Source organism: Chrysemys picta, chromosome 11, assembly GCF_011386835.1.
Source record: "Chrysemys picta bellii isolate R12L10 chromosome 11, ASM1138683v2, whole genome shotgun sequence".
Classification (NCBI taxonomy): Eukaryota; Metazoa; Chordata; order Testudines; family Emydidae; genus Chrysemys; species Chrysemys picta.
In genome coordinates this window covers 14,584,396-14,598,267 of record NC_088801.1, presented here as the reverse complement: position 1 = coordinate 14,598,267, position 13,872 = coordinate 14,584,396, and the positions used below count along the sequence as shown (strand labels likewise).

Here is a 13,872-nt window from a genome sequence, read left to right as displayed (position 1 = left end):
ATAGGTAGTGTAAGAAAAGCCTCTGCAAAAGTCTAGATAGAAAGGAGACACTGGGGTCGTCTTACTATTCAATAGCTTCATTTTATAAAGCTATTCCGAGTACTGTTTAAAATGTTTGGGCCCTATTGATAAAATGTATATTCAGGGTTTAAAATACAGTGATCCTGGGAATGAATTTTGCATAATACTTTCTGAAAAGACAGAATTCTGACCTCTGCTTCAGCAAAGAGTGAAGCAGAACTGCAGGAAGTGGAGTATATGCATGTATAGAATTTACCCCAATATTCCAGTTAAGACACTTGTTCAAACTCAAATTTTGCCTTCCTTGTGCCTCAGTTTCTCAATTTATAGCATGGGGATTATACTTTCCCACACCAAAGGGGTATTGTGAAATTTAGTTCATTGTTTGTGAGGTTCTCAGTTACTACAGTGGTGAGTGCCACAGAAATGCCTCTACACCACAGTTTTCTCTCTTTAATTCAGAATGCAACGTGGACATGATCTTATACCTATGTGTCTAGACTCAACATCTGGGGAGTCTGCGTGGTAGCACAAGTGAGCTGTCTAATTCCCCCTTCCACTCCTGCACGGATGCCCATCCTTTGCCACAATCTGGGCCTATTTATTTTATTGCTGTGCTCTTATAACACCTTAGAACATAGCATGCGCTAGTAATTATGGAGAAGGTGATGCACATACCTTGCAACAACAAATATGCAATTGTTGATTAGACAAAAGCCTTAAAACTATCCTGAATTAAATAAAAAAAGACAATCTCTCATGCCTTGGTTACAGTTTAGCCAGTTGGAACCACTCTACCCGAAATCACTTGGACATCAAGCACCCATATTTTAAATATGTAAATAGGAGACAGTATTAGACCAGAGACAATCCTCTGTCATTGCTTCTCAACCTTAATCCCCCAAAGGTCACTTCAATGGTACCACTGGGCTTTCGGCGTGCCACTAAAAATGGAAAAAAAACCCAGCCTTCCACTAGCCAATGGAAATCTTTAGGTGAGGATTTGTCAGGGTTTTATAGTGTTTGTAAGGGATACTTCATGTTCTGTAACATGTGGTGATGGTGTTTTTTGATTTGTAGTTCTGAACAGACACATTCTCATAACCTTTGTACACCCTCAGCTTTGGAGGTCCTAATGCTGCCTTTGTTCAGGCCGTTTCCATGCTCAGGATGAATGTTTTTCTTCATAAAGAACATGTTAAATATTATCAGAATTTCAGCAGCAGTTTTATATTTCAGGCATATGATTTGGCATGTTTTGTCGGCTGCACGTAGCTTTTAAGTTACGATTTAATTTAGATTTCGTAAATTAAAAAGCAGCTGTTTCTCTATATAGGAAATCTGAGTCAGCTGTAACTTTACTGTTTTAATAGCCATTTTCAAGGTACAATACATTGTATATCAGGGCCAGATTCAGCATAAAATCCATCTGGCTGCTTCTGTAGAGCTAAGTCAGTACAAGGCCCCAGGAAACTTGGCAAATCATTGTGGCTTGGCACCTCTTTTTGTTTTTGCCAGACATACCTGGATTTAGGTGGTGACTGGTAACTTGATTTATAGGGAATGATACAAGTTTGATGACTCTCAGTAATGGCTAAACGGAAGGATTAAGGCAAAATCCTCCCGTCAGAGTCACACTGAAGGTGCCATGTCTATGGGTGAAATTCACCCCTGTGTAGAGAGCTGGTGCATGCGAATTTTAGTGGTTCATGGGCCCTCTGCACAAGGGGAATTTCATCACCTGTGTATGGAACTCTTGTTGACAACCCTGAGAGTACTCCTTTTGCAGAGGAACAGAATAAGGGCAGGCAGATTCACCATGTGTATCTGAGGGGTTAGTTCTTTGCCAAGGTCCAAATCCTGCAAACAGCTATACACGCGTGACACTTTTCTCATGTGAGGAATCCTTTCGGCTTTGCACACAATGCTCTGAATTAGTTTTTGCCCTAGCGTGCACATTGTCCTTTATCTCCTGGATTTTCCCTGCAACATGAAGAATGACTAGGCTATGGAATTCAGTAAGGAATCTACCCAAAGCACCCAACCACATGCTAGTTCTAGGTGGGTTTTGGCAGAGCAATGTATTTCCCTGTATGTAGACACGGGGAGTCCCTCAGTTTGAATTACAGAAGGAAATCATTTAGCACAAGCTTGAGAGTTCTGATGCCTTAAGTAGACTGAGTGTTGCTCACACAATAAATAGTCACTAAATATTGTTCCCACAGGCAAATTCCTGTTCCACCTACTGATATATAGTCAGGGTCATCCCTAAATATTTATTGTTCATGCAATTACAGAAGGTTTCTGGACAGACATTTAAAATGGAATCATTTTGCACACTTGTATAGGATGAGCAGTCTAGTTGAATTATTGCAGCGGAGCAAGCCTTGTATATGGTACAGCTAAACTAATCTTGGTTTAGTTTCATTTGTGCACTATTCATAATAGTTAGTAATAGCCAGTCAGCCTCCATCGGCATGTGTTGCATAGCACAGTTTAGCTAGAAGGCGGCGTGATTCACAAGTTGGCTCACATTGATGCTTCAGATGTTTCAAAATTATTGATGTAACAGTATTTCAGCTAGGTTGTTTACTCCCGGCTTGTAACGCTGTCTGTAAGTAGCACCTGCATAAAGATCTTTAGCATCTGCAATGTGAAGGAAACCAATCCTTCCCTTTGAATTTTACATACACATACTGTATCATGGATTTTCCCATTTGTGGATCTCTCCAGGAGGCATCCTATAAAAAGGTTGTTAAAATGCACATCCTAGGTATTTCCCTCTCAGAAGGTTTTAGATTCAAGTACAGTTTACATTTACATTGCTATCCAAATTCAAAAGGGACAACCGACTTTTCCTTATATTTGACCCTTACTAATGGCTAAATCTGACATTTTCAAAGGAGCTTTTTGGGCACTTTACTCCCATAAATTGCTTTGAAAATCTTGGTCTAATGGCATATTATACACAACCACTATATGCAATCACATCTTGCGCATGATGGTAGATTTCAGCCTCTCCTTGGATTAGATCATAAGCAATGCCGTGCCCAGATATCTGAGGACAACTAGCTAGCTTTAGGAAGTGGTGTTGCATTATTTCTCAGTTTCAATACAAATTCTTTCCTTTTGCACTAATCTCTGTCTTGGAACTTCATACATTGTTCCATTCCCAATTTATTTATGATTAGCTCAGTGTGATACTGTGATGTTTTACACATAGCCTTGACTAGAAGGTATAGTCTTCGAATGAGGATGAGGTGGTAACCATCATGTGAGGCAGGAAAATAATGGCAGAAGGATGATTTTGAAAGTAGGGACTGATCTCTGACTTCACATCTGGAATCTCCACTAAGAACATCTGCTATGAAAAATAGGACTGTGCATATGAAGCCTTACATTGGGAGAAGCTTATGATAGAACAGAAGTGATAAAATAGTGATCACGTGTTCCTTTTTTTCAGCAATAGGGTGGCACAGTCGTGTTTAACCAAAACGTACACTCTTTATGGCTCTTGTTCTGCAAATACGTACTATCAGGTGTAGTTCTCTCTACCTGGAGCAGTGGCACTGAAGTAAATAAGGCTATCCAGGGCACCAGTTGTGCTGCCCTTACTCAGACAGAATAGTACCTCATTACACACACAGTCCCATTTGACGTCAATGGGACTATTCATGCACTCAGGAACTACTCACCGTGAATAAGGGAGGTGCAGTTGGGCCTCATGGTATAAACAGTACGCCTGACAGAAACTATTTCCATGACCAGGCCCCATGTTAGTCATAAAAGTCAAGGAACCAATCCTGCAACCATTTGAATATCCCTAAGATCGGAAAATGAATCATTGTCTGTTTTTAAAAATTAAAGCAATGGGCCAAATTTGTCTTTGGTGTAGCTCATGGATGCCAATGGATCAATTTGGCCCCAAAAAAATGTAAAATAAAATAAACTACAGGATATCACATTCTTATATATAACAATCTTAATAACAACTAATAGCTCTTTTTATGGGGATCTGAGGAAGAAATTATAAAGTTTCCAGTGTTCAGTTTACAAACACCTTTCTAAAATCTGCTGAATATAATACCTAGTTGATTATGTGACTTAACATTCATTTCATTTTTTAAAATAGCTTTACCATGTCAGATTTAGAACATACTATAAGAATGGCCATATGGGGTCAGATCAATGGTCTATCTAGCCCATTATTCTGTCTTCTGACAGTGGCCAATGGCAGGTGCTTCAGAGGGAATGAACAGAACAGAGCAATTATCAAGTGATCTATCCCTTGTTGTCCAGTTTCAGCTTCTGGCAATCAGGGCTTAAGGGCACCCACACCATAGGGTTGTGATCCTGACTATCTTGGCTAACAGCCATTGATGGACCTATCCTCCATGAATTTATCTAATTCTTTTTTTAAGCCAGTTATATTTTGACCATCAGACATCCCCTGGCAATGGCTTCCACAGGTTGACGGAACATTGTGTGAAGAAGTACTTATGTATGTTTTAAACTTGCTGCCTGTTAGGGGTCACCCAATAACTCTACTTTTTGTGTTATGTGAAAGTGTAAATTATACTTCCTTCCTTATTTTCTCCACACCATTCATGATTTTACAGACCTCTATCATATTCCCCCTTTAGTTTCTTTCCTAAGTTGAACAGTCCCAGTCTCTTTAAGCTCTCCTCTTATGGAAGGTGTTACGTACCCTTAATCACTTTTGTTGCCCTTTTCTGTACTCTTTCCCATTCTACTATATCTTTTCTTGAGACTGGGCAACCAGAACAGCATGCAGTATGACTTTATATAGTGGCAATATATTTTCTGTCTAATTATCTATCCCTTTCCCAATGACATTCTGTTATTTGACTGCTTTTTTGACTACTGTGGCACATTAAAGAGATGTTTTCAGAGAACTATCCACGAAGAGCCCGAGATTTTCTTGAGTGATAACAGCTCATTTAAACCCCATTGTTTTATGAATAGTTGGGAATATTTTCTAATGTACATTACTTTGCATTTATCAACATTGAATTTCGTCTTGTTTTGTTGCCCAGTCACACAGTTTTGTGAGATCTCTTTGCAACTCTTAATTAAGTTCAAAGCTGACTGCATTCTTGAGTAATTTCATATTGTTTACAAATTTGCTACCTCACTGTTCATTACTTTTTCCAGCTCATTCATGAATATGTTGAACGTCACTCATCTCTCTCCATTTTGAAAACTGACCATTTATTCTTACCCATTGTTTCCTATCTTTTAACGAATTACTGATCCCTGAGCAGTCCTTCCCTCTTATCCCATGACTGCTAACTTTGCTTAAGAGCCTTTGGTGAGAGACCTTGTCAAAGACTTTCTGAAAGTCCAAGTACACAATATCCATTGGTTCGCCCTTGTTCACGTTTGTTGACACCTTCAAAGAATTCTAATAGATTGGTGAGGCATGATTTCCCTTTAGAAAAACCATGTTGACTCTTCCCCAACATGTCATGTTCATCTTTGTGTCTGATAATTCTGTTCTTTACTATAGTTTCAACCAGTTTGCCTTGTACTGAGGTTAGGCTTTCCAGCCTGTAACTTCCAGGATCACCTCTCTTTTTAAAAATCAGTGTTACATTACCTATCCTCCTGTCATCTGTTACAGAGGCTGATTTAAGTGATAGATTACATGCCACAGTTAAAAGAACGAGGAGTACTTGTGGCACCTTAGAGACTAACAAATTTATTTGAGCATAAGCTTTCGTGGGCTAAAACCCACTTCTTTCGTGGGCTAAAACTGGATCCAATGCTTATGCTCAAATAAATTTTAGTCTCTAAGGTGCCACAAGTACTCGTTCTTTTTGCTGATACAGACTACACGGCTACCACTCTGAAACATGCCACAGTTAGTAGTTCTGCAATTTCACATTTGAGTTCCTTCAGAACTCTTGGGTGAATACCATCTGGTGCTGGGTACTTATTATTATTTAATTTATCAATTTGTTCCAAAACCTCCTATATTGACACCTCCATCTGGGAAAGTTCCTCAGATTTGTCACCTAAAAAGAATGGCTCAGGTGTGGGAATCTCCCTCATGCTCTCTGCAGTGAAGACTGATGCAAAGAATTCATTTAGCTTCTCCACAATGGCCTTGTCTTCCTTAAGTGCTCCTTGATCATATGGAAAAATTATTATAGCAACATAATTTGTGCCTCTGTAGTTAAGACTCTGTCAGGATATCTATTAGAAAACTCACTTTTCAGGGTTTATAACCTTGTCATAAATATTCACTCTGGACTATAATTGTTACTAAGGTTAAAAGCAGATCTGTGAAAAGCACCCTGGCAAAGCCAGTTGCCACTTAAAAACAGTCAATAGCACTAGATATGCAGGGCTCACAAGCACATTTTATCAGTCTATGTAAAGTTTGGAAGGACTTAGAATAGTCTGTGCTGGGAAGTTGCAGAGGACAAGACAGACTGAATGAAGGGTAGGTAGTTTCTAACTCTTTTGACTTTGTTTTTTGTGTACTGCATCTAAGTAGTGAGTCTGTCTGCCATTTTGGGAGGGAGAGCTGATGCAGCATGTTAAAAATGAGATACTCTACTTGTGTCTGTCTTGTTGTTCATTTGGGAAATATCTGGCTGATCTATGTGTACAGGAAAGCATAACCACCGAGAGGTAACTGAGAATAAAATTCGTTCCAGAACTGAGGGCCAACATAAATTCTACGCAGCACTTAAGTCTTCAAAAAAAGGCCTATGTGAGATTTTACTGTTGCAATTGTCTTCTGCTGGGCCTCTGATCAAGGGTGAATTATACCCATAATCCTCTATACTTCTCTGTTATGAGGATATCAATGGCTGCTTCAAACATATATTAGTTAATCCTTTCCTCTCCTCAGCTACTGAGGAGGTGACATTCTTCCCTTTGTATAGTTGGGGATGCTAAAGAAGCCTTGCCCAAGGCCAAACAGCAAGTTTTTTGACAGAATGCAGAACTCTTCACTCTGTGTTGTACTCTACACACTGGTCTATGTTGTCTTAATGGTGCAGATAAGTCTCAGAGCAAGGGAAGGAAAAATCTGGATAGGCTGTGAATCTCTAAGGTAACAGAGGAAACGGAGTTGGTTGGTTAGGAGACAGGAGAGGTTTGTGTTTTTGCTGATGGACAATAAAACTGAAGAGAGGCTAAAGCAGATGGTAAAAATTGTCATTTTTTATTCTGTTTCATGGATATAGTGATTCAAAATAGAATTTAATAAATCAAGATATTTTCTTTAATTGCATTTCTCTTCCTCCACCCACACACTCCACACTTTTTTTTATCTAAGATAGTCAACAAAGTTATAAAAATGTCCCATCACTTTTATATTTTTCTAAATTGCCATTAATGTGATTTACAATTAATACAGAGTCTAAAAATAATGGGAGCGTTCATAAGCCCAGTGATTTAATACAATACATAAAATTGCTGGCAAAGCAATAACCTTAAACATCTGAGGAATAAGTTCCAGTGACGCCATAAATTCCAGCAAAATATTTTGGGAATTACAACACAGAAATTTATTATAGTTTGGCTGGAATAATAATTTCTCCTTGGCCGATAGAATGTTTTACTGATTCTGATCTATGGATGATTATCAGTGCTGTGTTTATCACATGAGCTTCTTTAAGATTTATCTGATTTCCACCCCCCCTCCCCCAAGGTTTCTACTCTTAAAATAGTGTATCAAAAGTGTTTCCCCCACCTTCAGTGAAGGCCAGCAGAGAGATGGTGCAGATGTGATACCACCATCTTAGCTAATAGTGTGGATTGAACAGTGAACCTCCAGAGTTAAGAGCATGAATCTCTAAAGAGCCAGACTCTCAAGTTGAGAGCTAAAAAAGACACACATGCTCTGCAAAGAGGGAGCATGTAACACACACTGATCAGTGGGTTACACACTTCCTCTGTACATAGGAAACTCATCCCAAGTGTCTGAGGCACATCAGACAAGCCCTTACTTACGTGGCGGTCATGAGCCAAGAAGCTGGGGCCTTTTGCAGCCTGAGCTAAAGGCGCTATAGCTGGGTCTGTAGAAGACTCTGATCCTTTGTAGACTGGGCACAGAGAGGGATGCACAACACACATTGACCAGTGGGTTACACAGCCAAGGGGCTGAAGTCTGCTTTTGTAGCATAGGCTGCAGGCTTTCAAGCAGTTAGAGAGGGGGGCTCACCCTCTGAACATTTGAGTCCCAATTTCCAGCATGACTGAGCTGTTTGTGCTGCCTTTGGTCTCCATGCAACCAACATGAGCTCTGTTATCCCTTGTGATACAGGGGTTAAAGAGAGAGATGGGATAGTTAATGCTCCCAGGAGCAGCACTAACAAATCCCCCTTATTACTATGGCCTTGATGTCATGTAGGAGAAGAACATGCTGCACGGGATGGCTGCTCCCTAGCTCCTCATTTTGTGTTCTTCAAATATCTCCTTTTCCAACATGGCAGATGGGGCCACAGAGCTAACTTGCGATGGGGAAGCAGGCAGCTTTGTGGGAAGCTGGAAAGACCTACCATGTGGCCACCTCTCCCATCTGTGCAGCCTAGGGTGACCAGATAGAAAGCGTGAAAAATCAGGAGATGTGGTGTGGCGGGGTAGTGATAGTCCTGAATATCAGAACTGTCCCTATAAAATCGGGACATCTGATCACCCTTGTGTAGCCCACCATTGCACCTCCAGCAGATTTCTGCAGTGCTTCTGCCCTTTACACTGAACACCTCTATTTGATCCCATCTCCCGCTCTTGGCCACATGTGCTGGGCACAATGGGTAGCTCTCCTTAACTGCCTTCTCCGTAGCAAGGCAAAGGATAATGCCATAAATCTGATCATCTTGGTTGGCTTTTTGTAGAGCACCGAGAGCTCGTTAGCTACTGCCCACTAGCTTCTCCCATGTTTACTGGTCCTACAAGCAATATTTTTCAGTGGAAGGTATCGTTCCAGAACCTGGAGTGCTATGCAAAATCCAAACAATATGGCCAAGTGCTTCCTGAGATGAGCTACTCAATCAAATTGAGCTTAGGACCAACTTCCTAGCCCTGGATGTCAGAATACTACAATGTGTTGTTCTTATTAGGAGTTATTTCCATAGTGTCATAGGTGTGTGTGTGTGGAGGGGGTGTGTGCTTTCCAGACCAATAAAATATACCTGTATCCTGTATATCTGAGGATCTTACAGGCGAAGGGCTCAGCTGTGCATTATTGACCTGATCCAATCACAATTGCATTGACTTCAGATTCCCACTGGTATCAGCAGGCTTTGGATCAGGCCCTAAGGGGTTGATACTACAAGGTGCTTAGAACTTTGGCTCTGATCCTGTATGTAAATAGTTGCATTGGTTTCAATGAAACTTCTACTGTGCTTAAAGCTAAGTGTGTGCTAAAGTGTTTTGCTGGATTGAAGCCAGAGTGCTCAGCACCCTTGTAGGATCAAACCCAGTCTGCACTAGCCCACAGTGGAGGCAGTGTGGAGCCATACCTTCTCAGCAGGACCTCCAGGAGGTGTTTTTCTTGGGGCCCCAGCATGAAATGGGAAGCGGGTCTACTGCTACTCCTCTTCAGATGTGTGAACATACTCTGTCCAGCATGTCAGACCTGCTGTGTAGACCAGTGAAGAGAAACGGCAGGATCATACCCTGCCTCTCTCTACCCTCTTTGTGGGTATTTGAGGGGCTACATTGTAACAGGTTCTTGTGCAGGACATGCAGGTTGGAGAGGCTCCACCAACACTGCACACCTGTCTCATAAGGGGGTACGAGGGATCTTGACAAACACTGGGGCTCACCAGGTAAGGAAGCCAAGAGATATAGCAGTAAGGCTTTGTTGGTTGGAGTTGGTTCTATCCATCTCCTCAGGATTATGTAGGAAATTGTAGTTTTACTATTACACATGTGCAAACATACACTTTGAGGGGGGTGGAGAATTTTTATATCTTTCCTTTTTAGTCAAAATTTTGCTATGGGGCTTGCCCATATTTGTAAGGATTTAGATTTCCTGGAGTGTTCATCAACAGGTGTGACAGAGTGCATGGTGTTAACAGGTGAGCCTGCACTCTGATCACTTTTATACTAATTAGTTCCCCCAGAGAGGCCTGATTGGGGAATGAAATGTAATTAGCAAATCATGGTAAGAGGATGGATGAGTAAAAGGATTAATTAGCCCATCAGTTGAGGACTGGGAAGAAAGTGCAAGGCAGAGGAGCAGGGCTGGCTGGGATTTCTCCAAGAAGAGAGACCTTGTCTCCTCTTGTACCCTAGGAAAACTGCTGAGACTATAAGGGACTTTGTATTGTCCCCCAAAACTGTAAAGGTGTTGGTGGAGGGATCTGAAATAAACAGCACTGTGTGGCTTTCCAAGCAGTGGAGTCTGAGCAGGTTTGTGTGGTGGGAGAAGGCAGGAGCAGACCAGGTCCAGCTTTGTACCTAAATTCACTTGTGAAACATCATTACCTTGAATGGGGCAGCTCATGTGCAACCAAAGACCAATGATGCTCCTCTGTAACTATTTCAGAAAGAAGAAATAAGTGAAGCTGCTGAATTCTGAAGATAACTATTTGTTCCCATAATTGTGCAAGAGTGGTTGGCTTCCCTGTAAAGGTCATCCCAGAATGTTGGCGAAGCGAGTGAGGTTGTGGAAAATGCCAATAATGCAATTTAAAACTGCATAGGGCCCCAAATCTTCTATGTTCCTAAACTTCCTAAATGTTTAGTTTTTGAATTCATGCCACTTAATAATTCAATCCCAATCTTCTAGGTTTTTCTGCATTTTCTTCCCTATATTGGGGTTTCACCCACATTCCTTCTTCTTCAAATACCCTGTCGCATACCAGAGATGCAACTCTAGCCGTTGCTTAAACTCCAGGTGGCTGGACACTGCTTCTGTATACATTAGTTAGAAGATATTTTTCTTTTTTTCCCTCTAAATTGTACAGACTTCTAGGCCATAAATCTAATTAGTCTAAAGCTGTATCCACCTGTATTTTTGCAGTACTATATCTTTTGCAAAGCACTCACACAAAAACAAACAAAACAAGAAACTTTCAACCGTCATAAAACTTATTCCTGTGTCTCCCTGTGTAGTGTTCAATGCCCGGCTAGTTTTCCCACATTCCAAGATGAACTTTACATGTAAGAAATAAAAACCTCAGTGAGAACTTGGCTAAAACAGAGTGCAGTGGATTTCCATCCTAGAAACAATGGATGCCGGCCACATTACACAACAATTAATGTAATCTTTCTGCACTGCATACAAAGCGAATGTAAAAAGGAAATGGTATATATTAAATGTGACTCTTGTAAATGTGTATATGAAGGTTCTTAGAACTATTGCAGAAAAGTATTGAAGGCTGGATACTCCCCTTTTCGCATGTAGAATGGAGTAAATTAGCAAGATACCATATTAGCCGAGCAAACACTCATCTCTTTGAGCCAGATCCTTTGTAGGTGAAAATCAGTGTAGCTCTGCTGACTTCAATGGAATTGTTGATTTATACCCACTGAGGCGCTGGCCCTTTAATTTTACAGACTTAGTAGTTTGGTGCAACATACACAGTTGGAGATGGGCTCAAACTGGAACTTCAAATCTGAACCCTGATATCAGAACCTGTCCTATAGTTTTGAGTCCAGGTCATATCCTAGAACAGAAATGGCATTGGCATGTGGCTCAAGATAGCAGGTATCTTGTGACTACCACTTTTTTTGGACCAAGATGGTGGAAATCTTGTGAGAACAGCTAATCTCATGAAATTTCCACCAGTCAAGGCAGAAATCCTCACAAAATCAGTGATCAATTGATCTTTGTGAATGTTCTTCCATTTTCGGCATTCCTGAATCTTTTACTGGAAACTTTTAAGAGTTTGGAAACTTTAAATACAAAACTTAACTTTACTCCAGATGATTGGTTCTCCAGATTTTTCCAGGTCTGGACCCAGGGCCGGCTCTACCATTTTTGCTGCTCCAAGCAAAAAAAATAAAAAAGGCCACCCAAACTGCCGCTCGGACAGTGCTGCCCCAAGAATGGATGGAATGCCGCCCCTTAGCATGTGCTGCCCCAGGCACATGCTTCCTCTGCTGGTGCCTGGAGCCGGCCCTGTGTGGACCACACAGTAGTTAAAACTCATGAACAGTTCCCCTCCCCAGTTGTGAAAAACGCATGCCTTCCATTCATAGTCATAGATCATCCGTATGACAATGAAGGTAACTCTTGACATGGAAAAGTAATATTAGGTGAACATTTAATGTATTTTTAGCTTATCTGATTGTGACATAGCAAGTGGACAAAGTGAGAGAGCCTGCACCATATAACCAACCTGCTCTCCCCAGGTCACTAGCCATACTACAGTTTGGAAAAGATACTCTAGACCAAACTTAATCCTGATCTAGATCCTTGGCTCATCTTTACATACAATATATAAAACCCAAAGCTTTCTTGACCTTCAGATACACACACAAAATATAATACAGAATTCTACAGTAATCTTCCAAAAACCCTGCAATTATAAGAATATAGTAGTATTTATAACCACTACTCTAGAATACTATATTTTTATAATATTGCAATAACCCCCCCAAACCTAGATTTTCTTTATTCTTTGTAATGAAATCAACATCTTTAAATAAACTGCACAATTTCTTCAAAAGAAATGAAAATTGTATCTATTCCAGGTTACTAAGAAATATCCTTGAAGGGTTGCTCTGAATTGTTTGCAATTGGATATTATTTTTCCACTGCGAGCAATGTCAGATTATTTAACAGCAGTATCTACCTGTTAGCCAAAAAGAAAAAAAATCTCATTGAAATTTTTTTTGGTGGTTAACTATTTTCAGCAAATAGATAGACTTGTAATGCATCTTCAGAGATGATTTAAACAAAAAAAAATGACAGGTCTGTTGTTGCATTGAGTGAGCTGAAATACTGATTGAATCATGAATGATTATGAGACTTTTCATGGTTCCTCCACTCTTTTCTGAAAATGTTAACGGTCTCACTAAACTTATCAAGTGGCTGATTGCCACCCGCAGGGCACAATAAAGAGCTAAGGAACATGTCGCTGCATCACCCCAGTTCATTTCAGGGTTCCCAGTCAGTCTTTCCCCCGCAACGCCATTCTTCTTTAAATAACAGCATTTGAAATATCTATTTGTTTAAAATGTATGGCATGTGCCTCTGATAATCTGTCTTAACATGATGCAGGGTGATACAGTACAATGCAATATAATTGCTACTTAGTAGCTATGGGATTCTTGTCATCTGGGATTCTGTTCTCATGTACACTGAAGACAATGGCCAATATAGGAGAAATTGGCACATATCATTGTCCTTTTTACCTAGCTAATGGTCTCATAAACAAGATGATAAATAGGGAAAAGGCACTGAAGAGAATACTGACGGGTTCTTCTCTTCAGTGGACTCGGTAGCAGCATGGAGGGTTCCTTCACTATTGTAGTTACTGAGCTGATAATTGAAGGAAATAAAGATGCTGGTTTTGGATGCTGCAAAAGAAGCTATGGAAGAAACTGAACCGAAGCCTGAAATAGAAGTCTCCCTTATATAGAATTCAAAGGAGCAGTATTGGAACAAGCCCCAAGGGATTTATGAAGCTGAGTCTTGACTGGGGATGGGTATAACTAACATGGGTAAAGGATGGATTCAGTGGATAAGCACTCAAACGTTTTTATGCTTATCCTGATCTACCGGGCTGCCAAGAGATGGTACGGAATCTTGCAAGAGAATAGTCTTTATTGTGAGCTTTTTAGTACTTCCTGCTTCTGCTCAGCCTGGAAATGCCCCAAGATCAGCCTTCTTGTGATATTTTGGCACTACTGGCCCTG

The 13,872-nt window shown here is 40.6% G+C and overlaps 1 long non-coding RNA gene across 1 annotated transcript in view; it reads left to right on the top strand.

Moving 5' to 3' along the window:
- Positions 1-11,254, top strand: part of LOC135974236 (uncharacterized) — a 36,031-nt gene extending 24,777 nt beyond the window's left edge. Inside the window, exon 3 of the long non-coding RNA XR_010591458.1 lies at positions 10,553-11,254. This is a non-coding gene — a long non-coding RNA (uncharacterized LOC135974236). The remainder of the gene's footprint in view (positions 1-10,552) is intronic.
- Positions 11,255-13,872: the final 2,618 nt, after the last annotated feature.